The sequence below is a fragment of the Chelonia mydas genome, chromosome 5 (assembly GCF_015237465.2).
Source record: "Chelonia mydas isolate rCheMyd1 chromosome 5, rCheMyd1.pri.v2, whole genome shotgun sequence".
Taxonomy (NCBI): Eukaryota; Metazoa; Chordata; order Testudines; family Cheloniidae; genus Chelonia; species Chelonia mydas.
In genome coordinates this window covers 11,331,251-11,347,497 of record NC_051245.2, presented here as the reverse complement: position 1 = coordinate 11,347,497, position 16,247 = coordinate 11,331,251, and the positions used below count along the sequence as shown (strand labels likewise).

Here is a 16,247-nt window from a genome sequence, read left to right as displayed (position 1 = left end):
TTCATTCCCTAGCAAATTAATAAGACTCCAGATTAATTTCTATAGAAGTCTGTTAAATTCATTGAGGCCCAGAAGTTCAGGCCTCTCTCCATTTGATATAGATATAAGATAACAAAATCATAAATAAATTAATAGTAGCAGGTTGGTTTTAACATCCAACTATTACTTTACCACAACTTGCCGCAATGGCAAATTATTTTTTTTGTGGTTTATACCACTATCCTCCCCTGTGCTGGTTGGATGGCCTGGGATACGAAACAAACCCAGTGCCAATCCAAAAGGGGAAATGGTCTCTTTTCCCCACATTCTAGATGATAAACAGAATCCCCTTCTCCCAACTCCTTGCCACACTTCCGCAACTTGTGGAAGACATGTTGGATTGTTCCCGGGCTTTTGTCTAACTTAACTAATGTTGTTGCTTTCCTCGTTCTCCACGTCCAATTAAATGATATTGCGGAATCCAGACAGCATGTTGGAGAGCTCTGCTTCTTCACAGCATCGTGTAGATTTCTAAGCAGGTCAGAATATGCAACAAACTTTGCAAGCAATGTCAAGCGAAAGGTTCATTCTTAAAAAGAAAAGAAGAGCTTTGAGCCTGGCTTATGAGCAGTTGTGTTAACAATGCACATCTGCAATTTGGTCATGTGTCTGAATAAAACTGGGGAATGGGCCCAACCCATAAAAACTGGATCCACTTTCAGATCAGACAGTGTCTCAAAGCTAAGAGACCTGGTTCCAGAGTTCTGACTCAGGACCATCTCTAAATAAGATGGCAACTTTCTAAAAGAGTAATTGTATTTCCTCCATGATATTTTAGGGGAAGAACAACCTGTTGACATTTTAAGGTGGAAAGTGACAGACTAGAACTAGAAAGCCAGCAGTAAGGCATTGTGGGTGCTTGCCCCCAAAAGTTCTCTTTATGCATTAATCCACATACACCTGATATTCCATTGATGGACTTTTCCAGACTCCAATTTGAGATTTATTTTAACTCATTGTCTCCAGACAGAGAATGCTGATACACTAACAGTCTCTAGGTTCCTAGTGAGCAATGTGTAAAACTACAGGCTAGATTTTCAGGTGGCTTTCACCTAGCCTTTAACTGTGTGGGTGGAGATTTTGAATGAGCACCTATTTGCATTATCCTCCATGTGTGTGTCTAACTGCTAGATTTGCATGCACCATAATTGTGCATGCATACAGCATAGACACAGAAAGGCCACACTGCAAAAAATCTGGCCATACATCTTATTATTTTACCCTGGTGCACATCATTGATTTTAAAATGTAGCATACTTTTGTGCAACTTTTTGCCTTGCCTTCAAAACAAACTCAGATGCAAAAGTCTTTGAAACGCCTCTCCTTACAAAGATCAGCTAAACTCTGGTGACATGTAGTTATTCTAAGGGGAACTGAGGGAGATCATCTGGGCATATTGATAATAATCACTCATCAATGGAGAGATATCAGTTCCACCACAGTAATCCTTTGGACTCCAGAACTGTGTTATGTGATTCATTAGACAATAGCATCTCTTGCTATTGGTTGGGTCAAGAGTCAAAACTGCAGCATAATTGAAAGTCTCCAAGCACAAGGCAATAGTTTTTCAGTCCTGGAGGGTGTTGTCCAAAGGGGAAAGAAAACAGAAGGGAAAGATTAAGTATGAGCCATTGAGCCCTACTGAGAGGGCAGAAAAGTCACTGGAATTGGGATTAGCCAAAATCTTGTAATGAAAAACAAAAGCCCTGTTGGTAGGCTGGTATATATACCTAAGAAGTGTGAGGGGGCAGAGGGGGGAGGCTGGAGGGCAGAGGAGGGGAAAAGGAGCTAAGAGGGAGGGAGGAAATAGACTATAAAAGGGGATTAAGTAATAAATGAAGGCAAAAATGATGTTCTTACATTGTAAAGAATTTATGGTCAATAGATGCTCAGTATTATTTTTAGTTAATTGGAAATACCAATTTGATTAATTCGGGATCCGGTTCATTCTAAGTGTTTGAATTGAACTTATACTGAATAACAGACCTTAACAAAGAAACCCTATAAACATCAAATAGAACTAAATGGCTCAACTGTTACTATTAATAATCAAAGCCTTTATTTCTTTTGTTTGCCAGCACCTACTACACTTTATAGCTTTGCGCAAACCTAACACACCATTTCACCATATTTCACATCGCTCATCCTCTTAAAATGATAATGTGTTAATCAAGGCTGGGTTTTTTTGGCAGGAGCCAAAGAGCTCAAGCAACTTGAAATAACATCAGCAAAACATTATTTATTCCCCAGCCCAAGTTGCAGAGAAAACAGAGGTTTTCTTGGCTCCCTTACTTCTCAATAGATTTCTGGTTTCAATTAAAATGTTGGGTCTGAGAAGTTAAAGAAAAAAAGTCAAAGCCAAGAGTGGATGGAAGAGCAATCTCCAATCCCTATGTGTTTTTCTCTCTTTACATAACCATTCCCATCACAGCAGAGATTAAAGTACAACTACATTGTTTGCAGAACTTGTTTTTAACCATGTTTCTCTCCCTACTGCCATAGTCCTCTGTCTGCAGGGGCTGTTTAATCAATTGTTACCATTTGGGTCCATAATATTAAACAGGGGATTGGATTTGCCGGCAATTCTTTACCCCTGAAATCCTCGTGTCAATAAGAAAGGAATCAAATGACTTCCCCTGACAGCAGAGGACTAGCAGGATCAACATTTTACTCGCCTAGAACATACTTTTAATTTGACAGATGTACATATAAGGCAACACGCTGCTGACCCAGTGGCATGTCGCAGCCTGGATAGACTACTGCAGAACCCCTGCTACTCAAGCTGACCCAGTCGACTGGCTTGTTTACTCCTAGCAGGTAATGAAACACCTTCATCTGCAGTATTAAAAAGAGAAATATTGTTTCCCCTGGCATGTCCCCCTAGTGCATTTGTTTGCCACCTACTCCTCCCAGTGCTCAACTCAGATTACAGGATTGCCACTCACGGCAACAGCTGCGCCTCGGATAGCCGCAAAACCTTACAGACCAGGGGGAGAGGTGCGTTAACTAGAAGCAACACGCACGGAATCGATTTTTATGCGAACTTTTCCAGCGCTCAAATCTAGCCCTTGCCCCCGTCCGCGTTTCACAGCCGCATCCCCCTCTTCCTCCACCCCCCGGCGAGCGCTCCGACTCGGGAGCGAGCAGCCCAGCCAGCAGCTATCTTAAGACACATATAAAAACACACGCCGGCACAGACGCAGTCGATCCCCGAGGCATCAGGGCAGAGAGATAAAGGTGTCTGGGCGATCCTGCCCTGGACTGTCACAGCCGCCACGAGAGAAATTGACCTGGAGCCTGTTCAAGACAGCATCTGAATTCTCTCCTCCTGCAAGGGCATCTCCCGCCCTGCCACATCCATCCCCCCCCCCAACCCATTCATCCCCTTTCTACACCCCCCTCAGCGTCAATTAGACGTGAACTGCAGACAGGGGCTGCTCCCTGGCCCCTGCTTGAGCCAAGTGGATCAAGGCATCGCGCCCAGCTGGGGACGGGGAGCTTTGGGCTGGGTGGCTGGGTTCCGTCCCGGGGGCAGATCCAATGTCTGCCGCTCACAGTCCCAGATCCAGGGGGTGGGGGAGGCTGGCTGCGGGAGCCGAAACTGACAAGCGGTGTCAGTTCCCTTTGCAGGTTCCTTTTCGGGGCGATCTTTGCCAGGCGCACCTCGGCCCCCACAAATCCAGTTTGACTTTGCATGCACCCGGACAGGGTCCCACGTTCGGCCGCAGAGAACTTTAGAAGGGGGGGGTGGGATGGGGGTGCTGGGGGCGGCGGGGGCGCGATTGCTTGTACCGGGAAGCTGCTGCTTTAGGGGAAGAGTTTCTCGCGGCAGATTGCCCTTTTAGCATTAGACGTCAACCATGAGATTATCAGTGCAGTTTATTTGAAGCGGAAACGAATCGGAAATCCTTCTCTCAACTGCCTTTTTAGACATAAATACACACACACACACAGGCTGTCCCGTCGTGGCCTGTTTATTCCGTGTGTGTCATGCTACGCACACACATGTCCACGTACATCACACACACACACACACACACACGCTCATCACAACGTGAGGGGGCACCAGCCCAGCTGCAGGCTCAATAAGTCTTATCTCCCACTGCCAGGCAAGGGAACTTGTCCACTACCTCCAGTTCAAACCAGGGCGCTGCTTGGGGAGGGAAATGAGGGGTGAATGTCACCATGCCTTGATTTGACAATAGCTGCTCTAATCTGCAGACTGATTTTACAAGCTAGAGTCTTTTCCTAACCCCCCCCACCCCCCCATCATCTGGCTTTTTGCATGCCCCAGCCCCTAAAAGCTTTAACTCCGGTTGTGCCCTGGTTTTATTTCAGGGAGGTGGCGAGGAATAATCGGGGGAGAGGGGGGTGTATTATTAACAACGCGGTTTACTTCTGAAACAAACACGACGAGTGTGGGGGGGGAGATCCTGCGTTGTTAATTACCCACCCCCTGGCTTCCTGCACACACACACACACACACACACACACGTTTGTTACTGGAAATCGCCGCTTTTATGGAGTGCGTGTCCTTTTCAATGTCAAAATAAACCCAGATCCATTCAATGGGCTGGTGTGAAGCGAACACAAACGCACAAGGGCTTTTAAGTCCTTACGTGAACTGTATTGGATTTAACACACAGAGAGAGACACCATCCCATCTCTAGCTATTACAAAATTCGGGTCCACTAAGAAAGGAGGGTGGGGGGAATCCCCAGCAAGGTTATAATGTTGCTCTCTAGCTCCACTTAACCGGCAATTTACAAGGGGGGTGGGGGGGGAGAAGATCTGCCAACTCCCCCACACGCGCACACACTCCTGCCACCTACCCCACACCACCATCAGAAAGGCTTCAGACAGACTAGGGAAGGGAGGTGGGCGTGCGGGGGGGGGGGGGAACGAAACACATTATACAAACTCCTCCAAAATGCACCCACCCCAGCCGAAAGGGGGGCTCCGGAGGGAGAAGGGGGGAGGAAATCACCTACACCCGGAATATAAATGCACCCAAATAAAGACCTTCCCGCGCCATTGCAAAGTCACCAAGGGGGGTGAGAGGCAGGCGACCGACATTAACTTTTGCATGCAGCCCAAAGACAACAAACCCGCCCGTGCAATCCGGAGCGAGATTTCCCCGGCGGCGGGTGTTTACTAACCCATAGCCCCCCACGCCGGAGCGGGGCTTCTCGGCTTCGTCTCTCGGCTTCCCCCACCCGCGGCTGGGTCTCTTCTCTTTTTTAGATCCCGGTTCCGATCCCTCGCCGGAGCCCCCAAAGGTGCTCTCGCTCGTGCTGCGGCAAAGCCATGGCGGTGCTCATCTGTCAGATACGGGGAGCACACGGGCGTGTAACACGCGCAGAGGCGAGGGGAGGCGGGGGGAGCGATCAGGGCCGGGGGGAGGGGTTGGGCGGGGGGGGGGGGAAGGCGCGGGGATAGAGAGAGGGATGATAGAGAGATAAATAGGGAGGGAGAGAGCGAGCAGGGGGGAAAATGGCGTCTGGCAAGCCGGAGTCAATCACATTCACAGTCCCGGCTCATTTGAGCCGGATCCGAAATAAAAAAAAAGAAAAGGAAAAGGAGAAGGGGGGAGGGGGAGAGAAAGGCAAGAGGAGGGGGGGGAAAGGGGGGGGGTCAATGCACCGGATAAAATCCTGGCTCCGGAATGGATGGAGCTGCTCCCGCGCTCGCCCCTGGCTTTTTTTTTTTTTTTTTTTGGGTGGGGGGGTTGGTTTTAAAGGGATGCTGCTCGGCGGGCGGACGGCGCGGCTCCTGGCTGCGGGTTTTCCGCCCCCCGGGCGCGCAGAGCGGGCGGGTTGCGGGGTCAGGGCGGCAAGGTTTCGCTGATCACGGCAGTTTGCTCGGGGCTGCAGCGCTGCCTCGGTGATTGCGGCTGGCGGCTTGCTCCATGGCTCCCCCTGCGCTCCGCGGCTTGCTTCGGCGGCTCGGGTCCCGGAGCGGAGTAAGGGAAAAGTGGGGGGGCAGGATATTTTGTTAATGGGGGGGAGAGAAGGAGGGGGGTCCCTGCTCCTGCTGCCCGGCCGGATCGCTGCCGGGGAGGCAGGCGGAGAGTCCACGCAGGGGCTAGGGGCTGGCTGCTGCCTTTTGCTCTCTTGTGGGCTGCATTGTTATTAATTTGTTTTCCCTTAAAGGAGGTAGGGGCGGCGATGAGTTGTCTCAGCCGATCACTTTGAGCTGGTGGCTTCCTCTCTCCGTGCAAGGTCTGGTTTTCTCTCTCCCGGAGACTTGCAGCAGTAGTAGGTTGCGTTGTTGTTTGTTTTAAAGGAAGGATCCAACACACAGCCCCCCACACACAAGGGCTGTAATGCTCAGTGCCGGGTTCATGTACTCAACACTGCCACTACCTGACACAACAGCAGCAGTGTTGGGGGCAGGGGAGAAAAGCCAGAGAAAAGAAAGAGACAGAGAGGGGGAAGAGAAAACCAGATTAGTTCTGTCTACCCCACCACCACAACGCGGGCACAGAGATTTATTTTAAATAATGGCCTGCACGGACCATGCTCTTGTGACCTAGGATTGCTTATACACTGCTTTCTGGTGGGGAGGGGATTATTACAGTCTTGGGGGGGCAGGCCTTACACACAGGAGTCAGTTGTTACTCGCATGAGTAATCCTATTGAAAACAATAAGGGCGAGTGAGGACTAAACAGGTGGAGCCTTTACTTAGAAATGTGCATGCCCATGAAATTTCATATGCAACCCGGGGGGGCTAGCCTAAAATATCTTAGATTCCTCCATATTAGGGTTTTCTTATTTTATGGAATTACATGGGATACCCCATCCTGTCTAGATGGTGCCATGTGTATTAAGAGCTAGGCTACAGCCCACCTGCAAAGGATCAGGGTGTATAAAGGGAGCAATGATACAAGGAGCTTCTCCCCTTTGAACCAGCATGCAGGCACCAGCCACAAGGACAGCCCTTACAGTCCCCTGAGTGCCAAGACTACCTGAGGCTAGCTCCCTGAAACAGGGTGATCCATCCCCATCGGACACAGGGGTGTGTGCATGCTATACACCCCCTTCAGAGTGTAGCGGCCCGGGGGCTTCCTTAGAAGTCCCTCCGTCTGAGAGCTCCAGCTGGATGGTGAGCTTCTACTTGTCCTGTAAGGCACAGTCGAGCCTGGAATCATTTTCACCCCAGTGTACACATAATCAATGAGATTGTAAGTGTCTTTTTGTCATACGGCATCTGTACAGCACCTAGGACAATGGGGTCCTGGTCTGAGACTAGGGCTCTAGGAGCTATGGTAATACAAATAATAACAATAGACCAGTCAATACCTCTCTGCTGTCTCTCATGTTTCTCCTTATGCATGAGGAAAAGCTCCCAGATAAAGTCCGAACATCTGCTACTCTACGTGCTTTCAAATCCTTCCTAAAGAACTCACCTCTGCCATGATGTCTACCAAACTCCAGCCAGATGACAAACTGTCACTATCTTTTTTCCCTTCTGTTCTTTTCCTACTTCTTTTCCTCCCACCTCTAACCAATACAAAACAAGCAAGCAATCCAAAAAGGGTTGAGCTGGAAATATCAAAATGAAAAGAAAAAAAACCTGAGATTTTATGTCTCATGAAACACAACTTGTTTTAACATTTCTTGGCAGGAAATTGAAATCTTTCATGGCATGGACATTTTCCCACCGACATGTGGGTTTTGAGAATTTTTGGCAGGTAAACTTCCTGAGCAAAAAAAAAAAAATCAACCCGCTCTATTAACCATCATCACCCCTATTTTACAGATAGGAAAACTGAGACACAGAGAGACGAAGTGACTTGTCCAGCCTGGTTCAGTGAGTCAGCAGTAGAGCTGGTCTGGAATTTTTTGACGAAACATGAATGTGATCCTAGTGTGCTTCCGGCAAGGTTATTTCCAGTAGATATAGAGAAGCATTGATTTCATACAAAGCTCCAGTGAGACCTCCTCTGGAATACTGTGTGCAACTCTGGTGACCAATCTTCAAGAAAAGATGAATTCAAACTAGAACAGGTGCAGAGAAGGGCCACTAGGACGATCAGGGGAAGGAGGGCCTATCTTACCCAAGGAAACTCAAAGAGCTTGGCTTGTTTCACCTACCAAAATGAAGGCTGAGAGGGGATCAGATTTCTCTTTATAAATACCTGGGGGGGAGGGGGAATATCAGGGAGGGAGGAGAGCTATTTAAGCAAAAGAGCAATGTTGGCACAAGAACAAATGGGTATAAACTAAACATGAAGGCTATACCTATGCCTATACCTCGTTGCCATAAGAACACAAGAATGGCCATACTAGGTCAGACCAAAGGTCCATCTAGCCCAGTATCCTGTCTTCCAACAGTGGCCAATGCCAGGTGCTTCAGAGGGAATGAACAGAACAGGCAATCATCAAGTGATCCATCCCCGTCACCCATTCCCAGCTTCTGGCAAACAGAGGCTAGGGACACCATCCCTGCTCATCCTGGCTAATAGCCATTGATAGATCTATCCTCCATGAATTTATCTAGTTCTTTTTTGAACCCTTTTATAGTCTTGGCCTTCACAACATCCCTGGGCAAGGAGTTCCACAGGTTGACTCTGCGTTGTGTGAAATAAATACTTCCTTTTGTTTGTTTTAAACCTGCTGCCTATTAATTTCACTTGGTGACCCCTAGTTCTTGTGTTATGAGAAGGAGTAAATAACACCTCCTTATTTACTTTCTCCACACCATGATTTTATAGACCTCTGTCATATCCCCCTTAGTCATCTCTTTTCCAAGTTGAAAAGTCCCAGTCTTATTAATCTCTCCTCAAATGGCAGCTGTTCCATATCCCTAATAATTTCTGTTGCCCTTTTCTGAACCTTTTCCTCTTCCAATATATCTTTTTTGAAATGGGGCAACCACATCTGCACACCATATTCAAGATATGGGCATACCATGGATTTATATAGAGGCAATATGATATTTTCTGTCTTATCTATCCCTTTCCTAATGATTCCCAACATTCTGTTCGCTTTTTTGACACTGCCGCTGCACATTGAGTGGATGTTTTCAGAGAACTATCCACAATGACTCCCAAAATCTCTTTCATGAGTGGTAACAGCTATGGGATGCCAGTGGGTGTTTTGAAGGCCAAAACTATAATGGTGTATAAAAAAGAACTAGGTAAGTTCATGGAGGATAGGTCCATCGATGGCTATTGCAAACCCCATGCTCGGAGTGTCCCTGGCCTCTGATTGCTAGAAGCTGGGAGTGGATGACAGGGGATGGATCGTTTGATGATTGGCTGTTCTGTTCTTTTCTTTCCCTCTGAAGCACCTGGTATTGACCGTTGTCAAAAGGATACTGGGCTAGATGGTCCATTGGTCTGACCCAGTGTGGCCGTTCTTCTGTTCTTCTGAATAAGTTTAGGCTAGAAATTAGAAGAAGGTTTCTAATCATTAGAGAAGTAAAGTGCTAGAAGAGCCTCCTGATAGGAGTAACGGGGGCAAACAACCTAACTAGTTTGAAGATGGAGCTTGATGACTTTGTACACAGGATTATATGATGGGGCTGCTTGTGATGGCAGGGGACTGGACCCAATGACTCAGGAGGTTCATTCCAGACCTCTGTCGCTTCTTGATATTCCCCTTTTTATACATCCAAGGATGACATTACCCTTATTATTATCTACAGCATTGCATTGAGAGTTCACGTCGAGGTTTTTCAAGGCAGAGTTCCCCATCTTGTAGATACAGCCTACACTTTTTGTTCCCATATGTATTACCTTGCCTTTGTCTGTACTGGATTGCGACCATTTAGCCAGGTGATTCAGACCACTCTGTAACAATAACCAGTTGTCCTCCTTATACATCGCCCCACCACTCTGTCATCTGCAGACTTAGCCAGCAAAAATTTTATATGATCATCTAGAGCAGTGGTTCTCAAAGCCGGTCCACCGCTTGTTCCGGGAAAGCCCCTGGCAGGCCAGACCAGTTTGTTTACCTGCCGCGTCCGCAGGTTCGGCCGATTGCGGCTCCCACTGGCCGCGGTTCGCCGCTGCAGGCCAATGGGGGCTGCGGGAAGTGGCGGCCGGTACATCCCTCAGCCCGCACTGCTTCCCGCAGCCCCCATTGGCCTGCAGCAGACGCGGCAGGTAAACAAACTGGCCAAGCCCACCAGAGGCTTTCCCTGAACAAGCGACATCCCAAGTTTGGGAAACACGGATCTAGAGAGTTGATAAAAAACAATGTAATCGCATTGGACCAAGAACTGATCTCTGTGGCACCCCGCCATTAATCATAGAAATGTAGGTCTGGAAGGGACCACGAGAAGTCACCAAGTCCAGCCCCCTGTGCTGTGACAAGACCAAGTACACCTAAACTTTCCCTGACAGAGGTTTGTCCTCAAATGATGGGGATTCTAAAATCTCCCTTGGAAGCCTCTGCCAGAGCTTCACTACCCTTACAGTTAGAAAGTTTTTCCTAATATTTAACCTAAATCTCCTTTACTGCAGATTAAGCTCATTACTTCTTGTCTTGCCTTCGGTGGACATGGAGAGCAATCAATCACCGTCCTCTTTACAACAATCCTTAACATATTTGCAGACTTATCAGATTCCCCCCCCCACCCCCCAGTCTTCTTTCTTCAAGTCTAAACATGCCCCGCACCCCCTTTTTAACTTTTCCTACTTGGTCAGGTTTTCTAAAACTTTTATCGTTTTGTTGCTCTCCTCTGAACTCTCTCCAGTTTCTCCACATCTTTCCTAAACTGTGGTGCCCAGAACTGGACACAGTGCTCCTGCTGAAGCCTCACCAGTGCCCAGTAGAGTGGAACAATTGCCTCCCGCATCTTACATACAACACTCCAGTTAATACACCCCAGATTGATATTAGCCTTTTTCGCAACTGCATCTTATTGTTGACTCATATTCACTTTGTGATTCACTATAACCCCCAGATCCTTTTCAGCAGTAATGCCACTAGACAATTATTCCCCATTTTGTAACTCTGCATTTGATTGTTCCTTCCCAAGTGAAGTACTTTGCACTTGTCTTTATTAATGGTTTTTCTCCCTGATATCTCCCCATTAATAACTATATTTGGAGATATGTTGGTGAGTTTTTATCTAATGTGTGCTCTGTTAATTTATAGCAAGTTTTTTTTTTCAGTCTCAATGTCATATGGTACTCGATCAAATGCCTTGGAGAAATCAAGTATACTATATCCACACCATTGCCTTTATCAACCAAGCCTGTAATCTTGTCCAGAAAACAAAAAAACAGGTTTGACAGGACCTATTTTCCGTGAAACCATGTTGACTGGCATTAATTATATTTTTAGCCTCTTTTGCAACCTACCCCCAAGATGTACAGGAGGTCAGACTAGACGATTTAACAGCAGTGACACCAGTTAGGGGAAGCTATGGAGGGCGAACGCACTCCCCTACCCACGTTTTTAGCACTTGCTCAAAGTTCCATAAGCCGCAGAACCAGGGGGGCCCATGGGCCGACCAGTTTTAAGCAGCAGTCCTGTACTAAGTCAGTACAGCTGCTGCCAGCGCAGTCTGGAACTTCACTCCTGCTTCACGGTTGTAATGCCACTGAAATTTGAACCAGCTGCCGCTCCATAGACACAGAGGGGTACCCAGGCCAAATTTCAGTGTGTGGCATAATGATCTGGTCACAGGGATTCAACTGCATTGAATTTGGGCCTGCCACCCTTCTGTCGAGATGGAGGAGGGGCTGGGCAAATGGTGGTATGACCTGGCACATGGTGCAAATGGTGTTGCAACCTGGGAGTCTGTTCTTGTATGGCAGAGCGCAGGGGAGTCTGCAGAGAACTTGACTCCTGGTGGCACTGGCTCATGCACTGTGTGTGTGTGTGAGAGAGAGAGAGGGGAGACTCCACAGCCAAGCGAGACCTGGAGTCCCTGTGGGAGGAGGTAGGGGGATGAGTGGGGACCAAAACATGGGTTCTGCCAGGAGACCAGAACTTGCCCTTCACCTCCCAAGAAATATCTGTTTAAGGATCCTTTCTGGCCTAAAAATCTATTAACATGAATCTATAAAGCTGTAGAAGAAATTTAGGCAGAATCACATAAGTACCAATGTAGAAATGTGGCAGAGACAATAGGATTAATATACCTAAACTTGTGAACAGTGCCATGAAATAATTACTGATCAGATTTGAACTATTTCTATTTACAATTTTTAATGATCCAATTATAGCAGGAACAATGCCATGTGACTTAGTTGGATCAATCACACACTATGAAAAATGAATAGCCAATAGTTAAAGTGAATGGTTCACTGGCAAACCAGAAACTGAAGTTTGGTTACATAAATTAGTTGGGAAAACTACTTTGGAACAACAATTTTTAGGTTTGGCTCATGAATGATTTACCAAAGGAAGAAATAGTGCTCATATACTACACTGATGTGCAATATTTCAAAACCTTAACACAGAAAACGATAAATTTGGTAATGAACATTATTTGCACCGAATAATTTGACTCTGTCTCTATCTTTAAGCAAGTATCAGCGGGGTAGCCATGTGGGTTTTTTACCCATGAAAGCTTATGCCTAGATCAATCTGTTAGTCTTTAAGGTGTCACTAGACTCCTCGTTACCTTTAAGCAAGGTCATCTCAAACATTTATTTCCCCACAACTACTCTGCGTGCTAGCCAAATTATAGTAATTAATAATAAATATTCACCTCTGTAAAGTCAGATGACTGAAAGTTTCAAAATGTGATCATGACAAGTAGAGAACAATACTCCTCAGGATGAAGTTCCAGGTGACTAACCATTGCTAAAATGTATGAACCTTTTGGATTTTCACAAATAGATTCATAGTAGCCCGAACAACTACTATTATGATCTCGCAAACATTTTACAGAGGTGCCTACCCAGTAATTATCCAAGAATCACTTTATTACTCCACCAGCTCCTGTTTTAAGTCTCATCTGAGAGATGGCATCATTAGCAGCACCCTGGACAACTATGCAGGGACATTGGATTAGTATTGATTCAAAGAGAAGAGTGCCACCTACTGAATTGTCACCATCATTTCCTGGAACATCTGGGTTTGCCACCCAGGAACTGGGCTGACCCAGCGCTGGTTAATTTAGGAGTGTTGACAAGGTGGTATAGCTGTAGAATATAGGGGTGAGAATTCCTCCTAGCTCCTATAGTTTGATATTAGAGAGGCACTCAGGCAGGTGTTGAATACATAGGACTGGACAGATTAAGAATTCTCAGGGTTGTGAATATTTCCCTAATAATGCAGCCCAGAGGATGGCAGGAATCAGCCCCGTTCATCTACTGCTCTACTGATTCTATATTGCCATTTTGTACACCTGCTCAAGCTCCCCACCCCAAAGCAGGTGGCTAGGGAGGGGTAGGGAACTGGCAAAATCCTGGTTCCAGATCTCCAAAACACTAACCAGCACAGCTGAGCTGGCATGATAGTAGAGCAATTTGCTGCTGGTATAGACCAGGAACAAATTAATACAACCCAGAGCAAGGGGGAAAGAGAAAGACAATTGTATCTCTAGGGCACAGTGCCTTCCAGGTCTGTCTAGGTAGTCTAGGTACAATCTAGCGAGAATAAGTATTAGAGACATCTTTTATTTGGCAATAGAATGCCCAATGTCAGGCTAACACAGTCTAGACTGATCAGGGTCTGGATGCAGTACACTATAAGGTTAACAAATTCTGCATAACCTCAGCTGTCTGTTAACCATAGGCTGGTTATGCATCCCTCGCCATATTCAGCCATGCCATAGGAAGATGCAACCGCCATTGAAGTCAGTAACAGCTGCATCAAACTTGAGCCAAGGCTAACCTTGTTCCTGCCCTGGCAATGAGAATGCCATTTGGCCAGCAAAGCTGACTGTGATTTGTTCACTAAACCCTGGGGTTGGAGATCTGGAGTGCAGCTTTTTGACCAGCGACTCTTGTCTGGGGCTGAGTAGACAAAGCTTCTTTATTGTCACTCTGGCTTTCAGAACTCAAAGGGTAGTCTGTTCAGTGCCTTCCAGTTGGCTTCCCCATGACCTGAAACCCTGTTTAAACCAAAACGTATTCCCCCAAGACCTTTGGATAAAGAGGGTGCACAGTCAGCATCCTTAGTATTCCACATTAGCTATCCATGTCTAATATTGCTTTTGAATATGCCTCGATCTCTCTGAGTTAGTATAACATGCCTCTCTCCTCCTTTCTCACCCCATCTTTCCCCCGTCTCCTCCACACCTGTAATTTTTTTCTTGTAGTGCACTGTGGCTTAATGTATATGACCCGCTGCCCCCAACTGGATAGGTTGCAGACCACATGTCTCCGTCCACATAATCCTCTAGTAACTGGTCTATAAAGAGGATTAAAGCCTTAAAGAGTTGCTGTTATAAAGTTAGGCTTGACACTTCAGTTTTGAAAAAAAGATAAAGAGAGTTGTTCAAAACCTAACAACAAAAGAGTTGTTTTCATGTAATTTAAACATCACCAATCCCCCTCCCCCAAACAGGATTTTTGTTTAAGATTTAAAATGTTATTCCATACAGAGCGTATAGACCAAGTGCTACGACACTTGCTAATAAATGAGCACCAGGAAGTGATACTGGCCATCTAGTTTCATTGTCCAAGCTGAGTGAAATGCAAAATGTAAATCAAACAGCATCAATAGGAAAAAGTATTTGACAGGGAACAGGAGTTTCAGAATGAATCTATCTAAAGAACTTACATGGTCCCCAGTACCAAAGTATCTGATAGCCTCACACATTTTTAATGTATTTGTTCTTGCAATACCTCCGAGAGATACGGAAGTGCTGTTATCCCCATTTTTCAGATGGGGAAAGTGAGGCACAGAGGATTGGGGCCTAAGTGAATTGCGTAATGCCACATAGGGAGTCTGTGGTGGAGCAAGAAGTTGAACCTATGCTTCCCAAGGACTAGACTACTGCACTAACCACTAGACCATCTTTCCTCTCTATGATGTACATACTTGGAATGAAATACACACCACATATAGTTTAAACTGCAGAAACAGTTGAAGTAAGAAAGATACATTTTTAACTTTCTTTTTCTTCAATTTTAAGAAGATCTGCATCTCAGCTGCATTACATAATATAAACACAGCAGAAAACTTTTTACTGAGAGACAAGCTAAAAATACATGGATTTTTTTTTCCCTATCAGATCTCCTGTTCCCAAATTATACTTGCCTTACATCAAACCCCAGAAAGCTGGCATAGAACAAATTGTCCTATGTAAATTACAAGTTTTGTTCCTGAATGACAGCAGTCCACAAAGATGGGCTAATTCCAAAGGAAGACAAGCAAAGATTGTGTCATAACCAGTAACCTGACTTTGATAAGTTTAAATTGCCATTGAGTTGCGATTGGGTATTTTATAGATCTGCCTATATGTCTCCATAATACTATACAAAGAAATAATACCTAAATATGGTGTGTAAGTGTGATTAAAGTTGAGTGAAATTTTAAAACAGAACTATATTTTGTGAAAAGTGCAGATTTGGTGACCCAAACATTTCTCGAATTTGTGTCAGTTTCACCAAATTGTTTTGGTTTAAAAATAAATAAGTCTGAAAAATATTTAACCATTTTGTTTTGACATTTTCAAAATGAAATGTTTTGATTTTTCAGTTTGAAATGATGTGTTTGAAAATTTCCTTTCATTGTATTAAAAATTATCAAAAATATTTTAATAAAGTCAGAATCAAAGAGAAACATTTTGTTGTTGCCAGAACAAAACCTTCTGTTTGAGCCAAAATTAACTTTTTTTAAAAAAAAAACAAAACAAAACCCTTTTGATTTGCCAGAAACAATTCACTTTCTGTTCAACCTGCAATCAGGATGTTTCTCTCTCTCTCTCTTTTTTCTTTTCTTTTTTTTTTTTTTTTTGGAATTACCAGAAAACTGAAAAATCTGCTATTCAACCCACTCTACTGGTGACACCTTCATATTCTGTCCACTGCACCTGTATACTGAGAGGACTTGTGCCTGTGTGCAGAGACAGGAAGTGGAGCTATTTTGTTCTCCTGGCTGCTCTAGCCTGTAGTAAGGAGACACACACACAATGCTCTCTCATAAAGACATTATTTTTGTGCTTTTTGGTTACTGTTTTTCTTAAACTGAAATGAATAATTGAGACAGAAAGCACAATAATTGTTGGTCTTTGTGGATGGGAGAGAATGAACGTGAATTGGTGTGAACGGCTGTAAAATTTGCATTGCCAC

General features: G+C 45.4%; 1 protein-coding gene across 2 annotated transcripts in view; it reads right to left on the bottom strand.

The window, feature by feature from the left end:
• The window catches only part of SETBP1 (SET binding protein 1), a 313,423-nt gene extending 307,011 nt beyond the window's left edge, over positions 1-6,412 (bottom strand). The window contains exon 1 of one of the 2 annotated variants that reach the window (XM_043546875.1): positions 5,199-6,412. The gene's annotated coding sequence lies outside the window, so the exon portion shown is untranslated. The remainder of the gene's footprint in view (positions 1-5,198) is intronic. The other variant, XM_037902453.2, reaches the window with a different exon arrangement.
• Between the last annotated feature and the right edge of the window lie 9,835 nt (positions 6,413-16,247).